Below are 13,601 nucleotides of genomic sequence, written 5' to 3' on the forward strand. Positions count from 1 at the left end.
CATAATATAATATAAATGTGAATCTATCTATCTATCTGTCTGTCTGTCTATTAGGAGTGTAACGGTTCTCAGTAAAAAAAACAAACCGCACAGTTCACCACCCACGGTTTGGTAAGCATTTGCTTCGCGGTTCATTTCTAGTTTAATAACGCATCTGGATCATACACTTTGGCAAAGAAAATAAAGCGCCAAATAGACATGCGCAGTTCTAACCTCCGCTAATGCACCTGTATGGCTCTGTAGATGGACACACTTCGTTTCATGTGGGTCTACTTTCTACATGGAGAAGTTGTGCTATTAACTGTAAGTATGTTAAATCAGTTGATGATTCACAGTTCTGCACGCATTAGCGTGAAGTTGAAAATGGCAAGCTGAGAAAACAAGCCGCAAGATAGAAGCCCCTGCGTCATTCAAGTCTCCTGTCTGGGAACTTTTTCTTTTTGCAGTCAATCACAACAGGGATGGTCATAAAACCTTCACAAAACAGGCACTGTTTGCAAACACTGCTTGACGCGAGTGCCCTATACTGGTAATACATCGATGTTTGATTATTTATTTATGCTGACATCACCTGGGAATATTTAGTGCGCGGTGTGCACAGAGCCACACATGAGCCCGAAACTGCACACAGACACAATCCCTTCCATCTTTAAACAGGCACTCGCTGCTAGTTCGGACAGACATGAAACAAAAACTAAAGTGCTCAGGGTGTTCATTGCCAAAGTTATGTTGCCCTTACTCTGTTGATGAAGATGTGGGATTTCCGCATATGATTAAAACACTCATGTTGCATTATGACATTCCTTCTAGCATACATTTTTACAGCAAGGTTACTCATTCTATAGTGATGTACAACTTCTGAATATTGAATATATGTTGAGTTGAGTATGAAATGCACATTATGTTGATGCATATAGCATAAATGCAGGTATTAAGTTAAATGCTGAGTTAGTAATTAGAGCATTTTTTTTTTTTCTTTTTTTTTTCGTGTTTTTTTTTTTGTTAGTTAAGAACACTAAATAAAATTAACCATGGTTTTATTCAGTAATACTGTAGTAGCCATATAGTAACCATGGTTTTACTGTAGTTATATTGTAGTAGCCATGACTGAAGTAACAATGACTGCTATCACCATTGTTTTCTTGGCAGAAATCATAGTTTTGATATAATTAACCATTGTTTTACAATGGTAATACTGTAATTTCCATATAGTAACCTTATTTTTTGTTATTAACATTTTTATTGATTCATAAATTAACACAAAAAATACAACAACATATATATAATGAATCAAACACTTTAAACATTAAACCCCCACTATATCCCTTCCCCCTACCAAACTCTCAACCCACCCTGACCCCCCCACGAACACCCCTGTGGTCAATAGAATATAGAAACACACACAGAAAAAAAAAAAAAAAAACACAAAACTAAAACAACAACATAAAATAAAATACAATAATCAAGTATAATAAAAAATAAAAAAATTAAAAAAAAAATTAAACTCTAAATTACTCCCTCCACTGCCCCTCATCGAGATTCCCTCAAAAATGCTAAATAATTGCCCCATTTCTTATTGTAAGATTCCCTAACCCCCATCCTTATGCTCGACCCCTCCTCGAAGGCAGCCACCCTCCCCATCTCCGCGCACCACTCCGGGAACGAAGGTGCTCCATCCGACTTCCAACTCCTCAAAATAACCTGCCTACCAATCATCACACTGGTCAAAACCCAGTCCTTCATGTACTTATCCTCCAAATCCATGACCTCCCTATCTCCAAAAATACAGAGTCTGGGGCAGAACGAGACCTGAGTGCCCAACACATCACATACAAAACTTTGCACCTTCAGCCAAAATTCTTGGATCTTACGGCACCCCTAAAAAAACATGGATGGTGTCTCCATCTTCAGAATGGCATCGCCAGCAGATGGGTGTGTCCTTAAGACCAAGCCTATACAATCTAGAGGGGGTCCAATAAAATCTATGTAAAATCTTAAATTGCATAAGGTGAACCCTTGCATCGCTTGATGCAGACTTTATGTTTTTTAGAATCCTTGCCCACACTTCCTCCTCCAGTAACAACTTTAAATCTTCCTCCCATAATCTTTTGAGAGAATTTAAAGCTCTGTCCCCCAGACTCTGAATTAACAGGGAGTAATACACTGATGCCTCATGACCCTTCCCAAAAGCAGCAATCACCAATTCCAGAGTATCTGCCGCTCTAGGGGGGTGTATGCTTCTCCCAAAAACAAAGCAGAGCAGGTGGCGCAGCTGTAAATACTTATAAAATTGAGATCTGGGAATCCCAAAATGTTGAATAAAATTTTCAAAAGATCACAATACTCCACTCTCATAAAGGTCACCAAGTGTATTAACCCCCCTCACAATACAATCTGACCGACAGAAAGGGGACTTATTAATTCATAGTTTAGGGTTCAGCCATATGCTCGAGGCTACGTTTAAATAAATATCAGAATTTAACACTCTGGACACTTTTGTCCATATCGAGTGCAAATGCAAAATAACGGGGTGTGACTTAACCTCTCCGGCTAGTTTAATTGAAAGGCTTTGCAGTGGCGAGATAGGGGCAAGAACTTCCTTTTCAATACAAAACCAGGGAGGAGCTCTCTCAGGTGGAAGCGACCAATGAGCTAAATGTCTAAGACTGAATGCATAATAATAAAACAAAATCTTGGGTAGGCGTAACCCACTTTTGTCAGTTGGCCTATGTAACTTATTGAAATTTAACCTGGGACGCTTACCATTCCAAATGAAGGACTTCGCTATGCTATCAAATTGCTTGAAATAAGAGAGGGGGACATCTACAGGGAGAGACTGTAGCAGGTCATTTTCTCTGTTCTCTTTCAAAATAAATGAAGTACTGTGGCGGAATGATCCGCCCCTCTGGCTCGTCATCGTCGCCCGTCTCTTAGGGCCGCCCTTCAGCCAGGCTCACGACGGGAGTTGGGCGGGAGAGCGAGAAGAGGTGCATAGTTAATAAGCCTCGTTTGGTCAGCGGTGAATGAAGCACACCTGATGGGGATAATGCTTCATCACCGCTGTCTTTAAAATGCAGTGCACACTTCTTCTCGGGGAGCCGGCTTCAAATCCCCATGTGTGCACACACTGGCATCCTCACACGCCCAGGAGCAGAGCTGGGAGGGATCGGATGAGTGGACGTGCTGCCAGACCCGTTCTTCAGACCCCCGGATGTTGTAATGAGTCGCGGGGGGTGAACTGCTCACGCTTGCCGCGGGCCTGGGAAGACAGGCCAGCAGTGATGCCGCCGCCCCAGGCGCCGTTGACTTTGGAGGGGAGCGTGAGCGGCCGACTGACCCAGCCCATGCCTGGGCTATCCTATGAACACTACCCCGCCCCTTTCACGGAGCCCCGTTCACCGCGAGGATGCCAGATTTCCCCTTTTATTATGAACACTATTCCCCCTTGGACACTTTATTACCCCTTTTGGACATTTTACATTTATTATTGTTTCCAATAAATGCCTCTCCGTGGCTTGATGCCACACCCACTGTGTCTGTCTCTTGCTCACCCTGCCACAGTACATTAACTTTTAGTCTGCATTCGTTATTCATATGCAACTGTTTAAATAGTCTTTTGTGGTGAGCAGGGCAGAGCCGAGTAGCGTCTGGGCAGAGCGAGGCCGGGAAGATAAGTGGCGAATGACTTCCACCTGCACGCCACACCGGCCTCGCGTTCCAGCTAGGGGAGGCGGGAGTATTTAAGGAGAAGAGACAACGGCAGATGGGAGAGAGATGTACAAAGCTTGTCCGTGTGTCTGAATGTCGTTATGATTTGACACAGCTGGCTGAAAAGCAATGCATGTTTTTGTTTCTTTGGACGTTGAAAAGTGTTATTAAATGTCTATTTGTTTGTCAAGCCGGTCCCAGCTTCCTCCTTTCCCATCTTTAAGTGTTACACCTTTAAACTATGTTGAGAAAATAAGGACATAAATTAGGTTAGACTACTGCATGTCCACCTATAGAATAATCATTAAAAGCAAAGATTACCAACTGGTAACCAATTTGAAAAATTATTATTTTTATTTTTTTTACTGGTAACCAACTATTGTTCTTCGATGTTGCCACAACGTTATGACGGATTGGCACCGCTCCAAAGTTACGTTGTGGCAACGAATATAGGAATTTCACTTTTCCGGATGTCACACGTAATCAGTTAAATTGTCACAATTAAAGTTTGGTCATCAAATTATGGTGTAGTTAGGAAATGGCCACATAATTTGGCTAGCTGGAATTACAAAATAGCTGCATTTGCTGCTGCTTTTCTCAAATTTTGCAATGCAATTCACTGCATTTTTTTGGGGTTGTTTTGCAGTGAAAACTCACAAATCATCATTATATACCTCTGTAATTGTGTTAATTACATTTTAAATGCAATTACATGTAAATATTTTAGTGCATAATAACTGAATATGCAGTTAGCAACAATATAATATAATATAATATTAATTATTTTATGCACAATAAGGGATTATTTTAAATCACCTATTTTGATAAACAGTCATTCTTAATGACCTATTCTATCACTCAAATAGATATTTCACATTATATGGTAATTTAAAGGAGACCTATTATTGCCCTTTTTACAAGAGGTAATATAAGTTTCAGGTGTCCCCAGAATGTGTCTGTGAAGTTTCAGCTCAAAATACCCCATGGATCATTTATTATACCATGTTGTAAATGCCTCTGTTTAGGTGGAATTAAAAACACGCTGTTTTCGTGTGTCTCTCTTTAAATGCAAATGAGCTGCAGACAGTAAGCATAAAAATAACGACATAGCTCTGTTATCCGTGAATACAATCAGAGACAATGGTAACTTTAGCTGCATTAGCCATGGAATCAGCTAACAAGCACATTCGGAAAGGCGATTTGCAAACATTAACAAAATATAAAGTACAATACTAAAGCTGGAACACGATCAGTTGGTACTGATCCATGCTTGAGAATCAAATATTTGGAGAATCCTGCTTTATATTTGTGGCAGCGGGGGCATGGTCGAGCGCCCATCCGGAGAGAGAGAGAAAGCGGTAAGGGCACTTACACCGGAGCTAAATTATGTCTAACACCTGTCTCTAATTCCAGTGAGCTGGGGAGAGCGGCATATAAACAGCCATGCCACCGTCAGAAGCAGAGAGAGGACGACACGTCAGTCCAGTGTTGGCGTGTGTCCTGAATGTCAAAAAGCTGCATGTCTTTTAAGAAGTTTATGGAGAGTTTTTGTTATTGGTGAAGCTATATGAGTAAACCCAGGAAAACACTAGAGAGAGTGTACTGGCTGTGCAGAGGGCAGAAAATAAAAGCCTTACTTGACGGTGTCTGAGCTTCCCGACTCGTCCTTTCCCGTGCAACCTTCACAATATTGATCCTCATTCACAAAGCAGTCCGGTGTAAAATGATTTAAACAAACATAAACAAATTTTTGTATGTTTTGGGGCACATTTGCTTCAAAAACAAAACTTGTCCACTGCGTCTTCAGTGGCTCTGATACTGGGAGTACATGAAGACTCTTTATGTTCACCTTTACAGCCAACAACAGAACACTTATGATGCTTACGAAGCTGAGACATTATTCTTCCCACCGTAGCTGCTCCAGCATGGAAAAAAATGTCGGAATGTGTGTCGATCACTCAGGGGAGGATCTATGATAATAGGGTGGAGTCCGTCACCAGTCGTGGGCGAGGCCTGCTCTAAAGTGACGTCACTTTAGAGCAGAAATGAAAACCGATCATTTGGAGACACTGTTTTTGATTAATAGAAATATAAGAAAGAGGAGTGGGTGGACTTTTAACATTGTAGGGTGGTTGTGTACACACACTGCCGACTAACATTTATGTTCAAACACCATGTAAAAGTGAATTTTGCATAATAGGTCCCCTTTAATCTCTACGTCTGCCACTATCAGTCTTGGGATGAACACATATATCAGCAATTTAATCAAGAACATGACTGATTGGTCTAGTGCAGGGGTCGGCAACCTATGGCACGCGTGCCAGCATTGGCACGGAGGGGTAATCACTGGCACCCCAGCATTGGCGAGAGAGGAGTAGACTATTTTATTTATATCAATTCGCACCTGCATTCCAATCTACATCTTGATGTAATCCTTCCTCATGATCACACAGCGTGTTTTCATGAGCTGAATGGGAGACTAAACAAAAAGTTAAAATGTGGTGAGTCTGCAGTTTACCCAACAGACTCGTGCAGCGCGTGCAAGCCATTTGCGCATCACGAGCCAGCAGCACTGCACTTTCAGTTAATTGCACGAGTAAATGCGCCCTCTTTGTTTCAGTCAGGTTGCGCAGATAACAGCCTACATTTCGTGTTTCATTTGTTTCTTTTTTGCTTTCAGAACAACACGTGATGTAATAAGGAAAACACCACTATTAATCCTTGAGATTTCCAACCCAGCATACAGGTAGACACCCTCCTTAAACCATGGTCACACTCAGAATTACATTAAATGATAAAAGAGGAAACATAAACCCACATCATGGGGTTCAAAAATCTGAGTCTATTGAAAATCTAAATTAAACCTGAAAATAAAGTTTTAGGATTTTGCAGGTGCGATTCACCGGAAAGGGTTAATAGTTGATCGGCTTGTGATGCGCGAATGGCTTGTCACACTTTAATAGTGTTTAGTCTCCCATTCATCTGATGAAAACACGCTGTGTGATCATGAGGAAGGATTACGTCAAGATGTAGATTGGAATGCAGGTGCGAAAACTTAATAAAATAGCCTGCTCCTCTCTCGATGTTGCTTGCGTGTTAGTGATTGCCCCTCTCTGTGATTTTGAAAAATATACATTCATAATATAAGAAATATTTAAGATTCCACACAATTACGTGATCAGTAATCAAACAAGAAAAATTGTGACATTAACTGTGTTAACTCATTTTGTACTAAAGGACAGGTTTTCTTTCATTAAAGAACTTTCAAAAGATGCTTTATGAAAATTCACATGCAGGATCATGATTAAATCATAATCATCGGGTTTTTCACAAATTTTGACTTAAACTGTTATGCTGATAATATCATTTGAAATGAAAAATAAATGATTAAATTAGAAAAATACAAAATAGAAACATTTTCACAAGTTGGTGGGGGGGAGTGTTGGCACAGCCATTGACCAGGAAAATAAAAAAATGGCACTCCATGTCAAAAAGGTTGCCGACCCCTGGTCTAGTGGTTACATTCTGCGTCTAGTTTTTAGAGGTTCTGGTTTCTAATTCACCCAAATATAAAGTGTTATTGTAATAAACCAAGATTGCATCTCTATGTCAGTGGATGGGTGTTACACTTTAAAAATAAAATGCAATAAAAGATGCGGGGAGACGAGAGTAGCGGAAACAAAGACACATTTATTAACCATTCTATATTTGAAAAAATAAATAAATAAACCCAGCGACCTCCGAAGTTCAGACAGCGACGAACACAAACTCTCCGCTCCAGCAGTGGGAATTTGCATGAGAGCATCGGTGACCAAAATGGCACAGCTCACGAACACCCATCGCACAACCCAGCCATGAAACGCTCGGTTTATTTAGGAAGGAAACACACTGGGTGCCAGTTTAACAATCAGATCACCTGGTTACCCCACACCTGAGAGCGATTAAGAGAGAGAGATAAAGACAAAACACACGCTCTAAATACACACAAACAATACAGCTAAGAAGGCAATCACAATGGGGGATATATTTCACTTTTCTATTTCCTGGAAAAGAGCGCGAGCTGCAGAAAAAACTGCTGACATTAAACGACACTGATAACAGCCAGAACAAACATTTATCATAAATTCAATATAACACATTACAGCGCCGGATCGGCAATCAAAACATACAGAGATCAGATGAAACAGAAACTGCAACTCAAGAACTGGAGATGTTTAACACATAAAATGAGAAATATAGTGAACTGAAGAACATAGTTACACATACTTCATATACATAACGTATGAAAGAGGGATCCCTTCTGACAGGACATGAAAAATCTTCTCAAGTGTTATTTTGGGAATCATTCAACAATGGATCTTGGCTGCCCTCTACTGGACATTTCTTGTAATTGCCACTGAGACCTGGGTTACATTTATGGCAAGATTTTCTAGTATTTTTATATTTCAGTTGATATTTTTATTATATTTAATTTATATAAAAAATAAGAAATATGTTTATTAACAATAAACTTGAAAATTCAAACATGCCAAATACCTCAAAACATTTTAAATCTGCACTGTCTTGACATTATTCTAAAAAAATTTGAAGCAATTCAGGTTAAAATTATAGGGATATTTCAAAGTCTGTTAAAAGTGACACACTTCCTTCCGCCAGTTGGTGGCGCTACGGCCATGACCCACAATAGCCACATCAATGTGATCAGCCTGCAAGGACAAACATTTGGCTCAATTTTGATCTAAATCTCACCATGCACGCAGAAGATATGAGACATTTCCTTATTCCAGTTTTTTGGCAACACCGTTAGATATATCAAAGCATCGTCAATGTCTTGGCATGATGTCGTCCACATTTGGTACCTGTAACATGAAATCCCTGGGAGGAGTATTTTAAATTCCAGAGCATGCATTTTTCAAACAATCCAAAATGGCCAACTTCCTATTGGGCAGAGCTTATGACTATAAGTGTGAAAGTTGTCCGGCTTGATGAGATCTATATGTGTACAAAGTTTGGTGACTGTAGCTCAAAAGGGATGTGCTACAGAGCCCCCTGAACATGCCCATATTCTAGCCTGTGCTACATTTACATTTATTCATTTGGCAGACGCTTTTATCCAAAGCGACTTACAAAAGAGGAAAAACATAAGTGAATCATCTTAAGGAGACAGTGGTACGAAATGTGCCATATTACAAAGTTTCACTAGCATCAGAATAGCATTCAAAACAGATTAAAGTGCAACAAGCATTTTTTTTTGTTGTTTTTTTTTTTGTTGTTTTTGTTTTTTTTAGTGACTGGTTAAGTGCTCATGGAAAAGATGTGTTGTTAGCCGTTTTTTGAAGACAGAAAGTGAGTCTGCTTCACGGATGGAGTTGGAAAGGTCATTCCACCAACATGGTATGATGAAGCCGAAAGTCCGGGAAAGTGTTTTGGTGCCTCTTTGTGTTGGTACAACAAGGCGATGTTCCTTAGCCGACCGCAGGCTTCTAGTGGGTGCGTAGCTCTGCAGAAATTATTTTAGGTTGAACTTGAGCTTGAAATGTGCATCAAACAGCATTACAGTAGTCCAGTCTAGTTATGACAAGTGACTGAACAAGAAGTTGTGTGGCATGTTCAGAGAGGAAGGGGCTTATCTTCCTGATATTGTAGAGTGTAAATCTACATGATCTTGCGGTCTTTGAGATGTGGTCTGTGAAATTTAGTTTGTTATCGATGGTTACCCGTAGATTTCTGACCGTTTTGGAAGGCGTTACTGTAGTTGCACCCAGCTGCACGGTGATGTTGTGTTCAACAGCAGGGTTGGCTGGAAAGACAAGGAGTTCGGTCTTGGCTGGGTTAAGTTGTAGATGGTGTTCCTTCATCCAGGCCGAGATGTCTGCCAGGCAGGCAGAGATTCGAGCAGTCACTGTGGTGTCATTGGGCTGGAAAGACAAGTAGAGTTGCGTGTCATCAGCATAGCAATGGCAAGAGAAACCATGTGCCTGAATGATGGGTCCCAGTGATGTTGTGTATATACAGAGAAGAGAAGTGGCCCAAGCACTGAACCCTGAGGTACCCCAGTAAATTGCTGATGTGGCTTGGACACCCCTTCTCTCCAGGCTACCTTGAAGGACCTACCTGAGAGATAGGAATTAAACCAGTCAAGCACAGTTCCTGTGATGTCCATCGAAGAGAGGTTGGAGAGTAAGATCTGATGGTTGACTGTGTCGGAGGCTGCAGAAAGGTCCAGCAGAATCAGGATGGATGATCTGGATTCAGCTTTTGCTTGTCTCAGCGACTCAGTGACAGATAGCAGGGCAGTCTCGGTGGAGTGTCCACTTTTGAAGCCTGACTGATTGTCATCCAGCAGCTTGTTCTGTGAGAGATAGGCAGAGATTTGATTGAAAACTGCCCTTTCAAGTGTTTTTGCCATGAATTGGATGAGATAGACTGTTCTGTAGTGTTCTATTTGTGTGGGGTTAAGTGCAGGTTTCTTCAGCAGCGGGGTTAAATGTAGTGGGAAAAGTGCCTGTAAGTAGAGATGTGTTAATTATGTGAGTGAGTGCAGGTAAAATGGACGGAGAGATGACCTGGAGAAGGTGAGAAGGAATGGGGTCAAGGGAACAGGTGGTGGGGTGGTTGGAGAGGAGTTTAAAGACCTCAGTGTCAGTCAGAGGAGAGAACATAAATACAGAGGAGTTGCATACAGGAGATGGGTGTTTGACAGGGTGAGGTGCTGAGAATGTATTGCTGATGGTTGTAACCTTATTAGTAAAAAATGTGGCGAAGACATCTGCTGTCAGTGATGTGTCAGGTGGTGGAGGAGGAGGGCAGAGAAGTGTGTTGAATGTTCTAAACAAGCTGTGAGTGTCTGGTGCTGTTGATCTTGTTCTCGTAGTTGGAAGTTTTTGCAGATTTAACGTTATCTGAAAACGTTACAAGCAGAGACTGATACTTACCTAGATCTGCTGGATCTTTAGATTTCCGCCATCTCCTCTCAGCCACCCTGAGGTCAGTCCGATGTTCACGAAGGACGCCAGTGGGCCAGGGGCTGAGTGGTGTAGTACATGCTGGCCTTGAGGAGAGAAGACAGATGTTGTATAGACAGGTTGTTAAAGTAGAGCTTAGTGTGTCTGTGGCAGTGTTTACATCAAGGGTGGAAAATACATTTTGTGTGGGAAGAGAGGTAGAAAGGTAGAGCAGTGGAAAGGCGAGAGGGTGAAAGAGAATGGAGATTACGGCGAAAGGAAACCAAAGGTGGAGTCTGTTTTAATGTAGATGGGAGAGTCATGTTGAATTGAACAAAGTAGTGATCAGAGACATGTAAAGGAGTAACAAGAATATTTGAGTTGGTACAGTTACATGTAAAAATGAGGTCCAGCTGGTTGCCCAATCTGTGAGTTGCTGTGGTGCTTAGTCATTCCAAGTCAAATGAGGCCAGAAGAGCATTCAGTTCAGTGGCCTGGGGCTTGTCTTGGTGTATGTTGAAATCACCAAGACCAACAAGTGGCTTACCATCCTCCGGGAAGGAGGAGAGCAGGACATCCAACTCCTTGAGAAAGTTTGCCAGCTGACCTGGAGGGCGATAAATGACAACAACATGTATTTTTGTGGGTTGCATTGTAGTAATAGCATGGAATTCAAATGTAGTAGTGTTACATAGAGAAGAGTGTGGTGAAAAAGTCCAGTTGTTATAAATGAGCAAACCTGTTCCCCCACCCCTACCAGTGTGTCGAGGGGTGTGAGAGAAGGAGAAGTTGTTGGAGAGAGCTGCAGGTGTTGCTGTATCCTCTGGACGTTTTCCATGTTTCTGTCAGTGCCAGGATGCTGAGGGTGGACTGTGTGGCAAAAGCTGGAATGAAGTCAGCTTTGTTCACAGCTGACTGGCAGTTCCAGAGTCCTACTGAGAAAGAGAGCGTAGCAGGCGTTGAAGTGCAAAGTGGCCGTAGGTTGTGTAGGTTGCGTTTTGTCTTGCATTGTTGGGCCTCATGTATTCAGATAGAAGACAAAGGCAGGTCTAACACAGTCATAAAACCTGACTGAGGCCCACACACAAAGTCATAAATCTTACTGATAAAAACCGCGCCAAAATCAAACAAAGGGAGTCCAAAACAGAATAAAAATATGCACTCGCTGGTCTTTACACAAGTAGGGCTATACTCGAGGGCTTCGGAGTTTACGTTTACACATATGGAGCCCCCCCTGCAACTTTGCCAAGCCCTAATGGCCAACGACTCTAATGTGTGTGCAAATGCATGCAAGTTTTCACACATGTTATGTACCCCAAAAGTACTGAAAGCCTTGAAAAAAAAAAAAAAAATAAAAAAAATAATAATAATCCTTAGAAGAACAATAGGGCTCTTGCACTTTCAGTGCTTGGGCCCTAATAATAAATATAGCTGCAAGCAGCGATGATGGGCCCAAGCACCATGGGTCCATTTCCACTTGGTGGCTTTCGGAAAACAAAGGATGATGGACACCGCAACAACTCAACATTCATGTCAACTTTGACCCTAATCATACAGTGCGCAATAGATATATGCCACCATTCCAGTTTGACTACAACACCATGTAATTTAATCCGTTGCCATGACAACACTGCTAAAGATATCAAAGATCCCTTCACAATTTTCCAACAGCAGTGTCTTGACATTATTCTAAACAATTTTGAAGCGATTTGGGTAAATATAAGAGGACTATTTCAAAGTCTGTTTTAAATGCCACACTTTCTGCTGCCAGTTGGTGGCGCTATGACCATGACCCACAATAGCCACATCCTTGTGATCATCTCCCATTACCAAACATGCTGCTCAATAGACCTTTTTCTCAAACTGTGATGGCGCGTTTCCGCCTTATTTATCAGCATAAATCTTGCAATTTTTTTATATTATACATTTTTTTAAATATTGAGTGTAAATTTACAGCATTATGCTTTGTGTTATATTACCCTGGAATTTGTTTTAAAAAGACGAATTACCACAGCTGCGAGGGGGTTTCTGTTGCAGCTGCTGAGAGAGTGACAGTAAATTTGGCATCTTCTCCCACTTTATTGTCTTAATCCACCGCTCTCTATTTTTTTCCTCTTCGGGAAAGTCATTCAAACATAATAGTGGATGCAGCACAAACAGACATTTATTATTATTATTATTATTATTATTATTATTTTTTATTTTTTTATTTTTTTTATTTTTTTTTTTTTGCATTTGGAATGTGGTGAAAGATTCAATCTTTTCCAAAAATTAATGCTTCAACAATACCAAACATGGCACAAACCAGAAGCGAGCAGGTGCACATTTTCATTACAATGCACTTAGACTTCTATAGCTTTTTTATTTCACTTTAAAAACTGCCTTCACTTGCACAATAAATTGATATGGCAACAGTATTTAAGATATCAAATATCCATTTACAATTTTACATCAGCAGTGTCTTGACATTATTCTAAAGAATTTTGAAGCAATTCACGTAAACACAAGAGGGCTATTTCAAAGTCTGTTAAAATTGCCTTAATTCCTGCTACCAGTTGGTGGCACTATAACCATGACCCATAATAGCCGCATAAATGTGATCAGCCCCCATTACAAAACATACAGCTAAATTTTCATCAAAATCATACAATGCACACAGAAGTTATAAGGAACTTCCTGTTTCACATTTTTGCCCTTAATTTATTGCCTCGCCATGGCAACACCGTTCAAAATATCAAAAATCTGTGCGCAATTCAGCATCTTCAATGTCTTGTCATAATATTGCCTAAGTTTAGTGCCATTCACATGAATCCCCTAGGAGTATTCAAAATTCAGGGCCTGTGATTTTCCAAAAATGCACATTCAATCCAAAATAGCTGACTTTCTGTGGGGTGGAGCTAATGACTGTGATTTTAAAAGTTGTCCGGATTGATGAGTACAATATTTTGT

The 13,601-nt window shown here is 40.8% G+C and overlaps 1 long non-coding RNA gene across 1 annotated transcript; it reads right to left on the reverse strand.

Moving 5' to 3' along the window:
- Window positions 1-7,455: 7,455 nt before the first annotated feature.
- On the reverse strand, window positions 7,456-12,338 carry LOC127422313 (uncharacterized). Its single transcript, XR_007894150.1, has 4 exons — window positions 11,047-12,338; window positions 10,644-10,759; window positions 9,823-10,060; window positions 7,456-9,626 (listed from the first exon to the last, which is right to left on the reverse strand). It is a non-coding gene; the product is annotated as an uncharacterized LOC127422313 (long non-coding RNA).
- Between the last annotated feature and the right edge of the window lie 1,263 nt (window positions 12,339-13,601).

The sequence above is a fragment of the Myxocyprinus asiaticus genome, chromosome 31 (genome assembly GCF_019703515.2).
Source record: "Myxocyprinus asiaticus isolate MX2 ecotype Aquarium Trade chromosome 31, UBuf_Myxa_2, whole genome shotgun sequence".
NCBI classification, from domain to species: Eukaryota; Metazoa; Chordata; class Actinopteri; order Cypriniformes; family Catostomidae; genus Myxocyprinus; species Myxocyprinus asiaticus.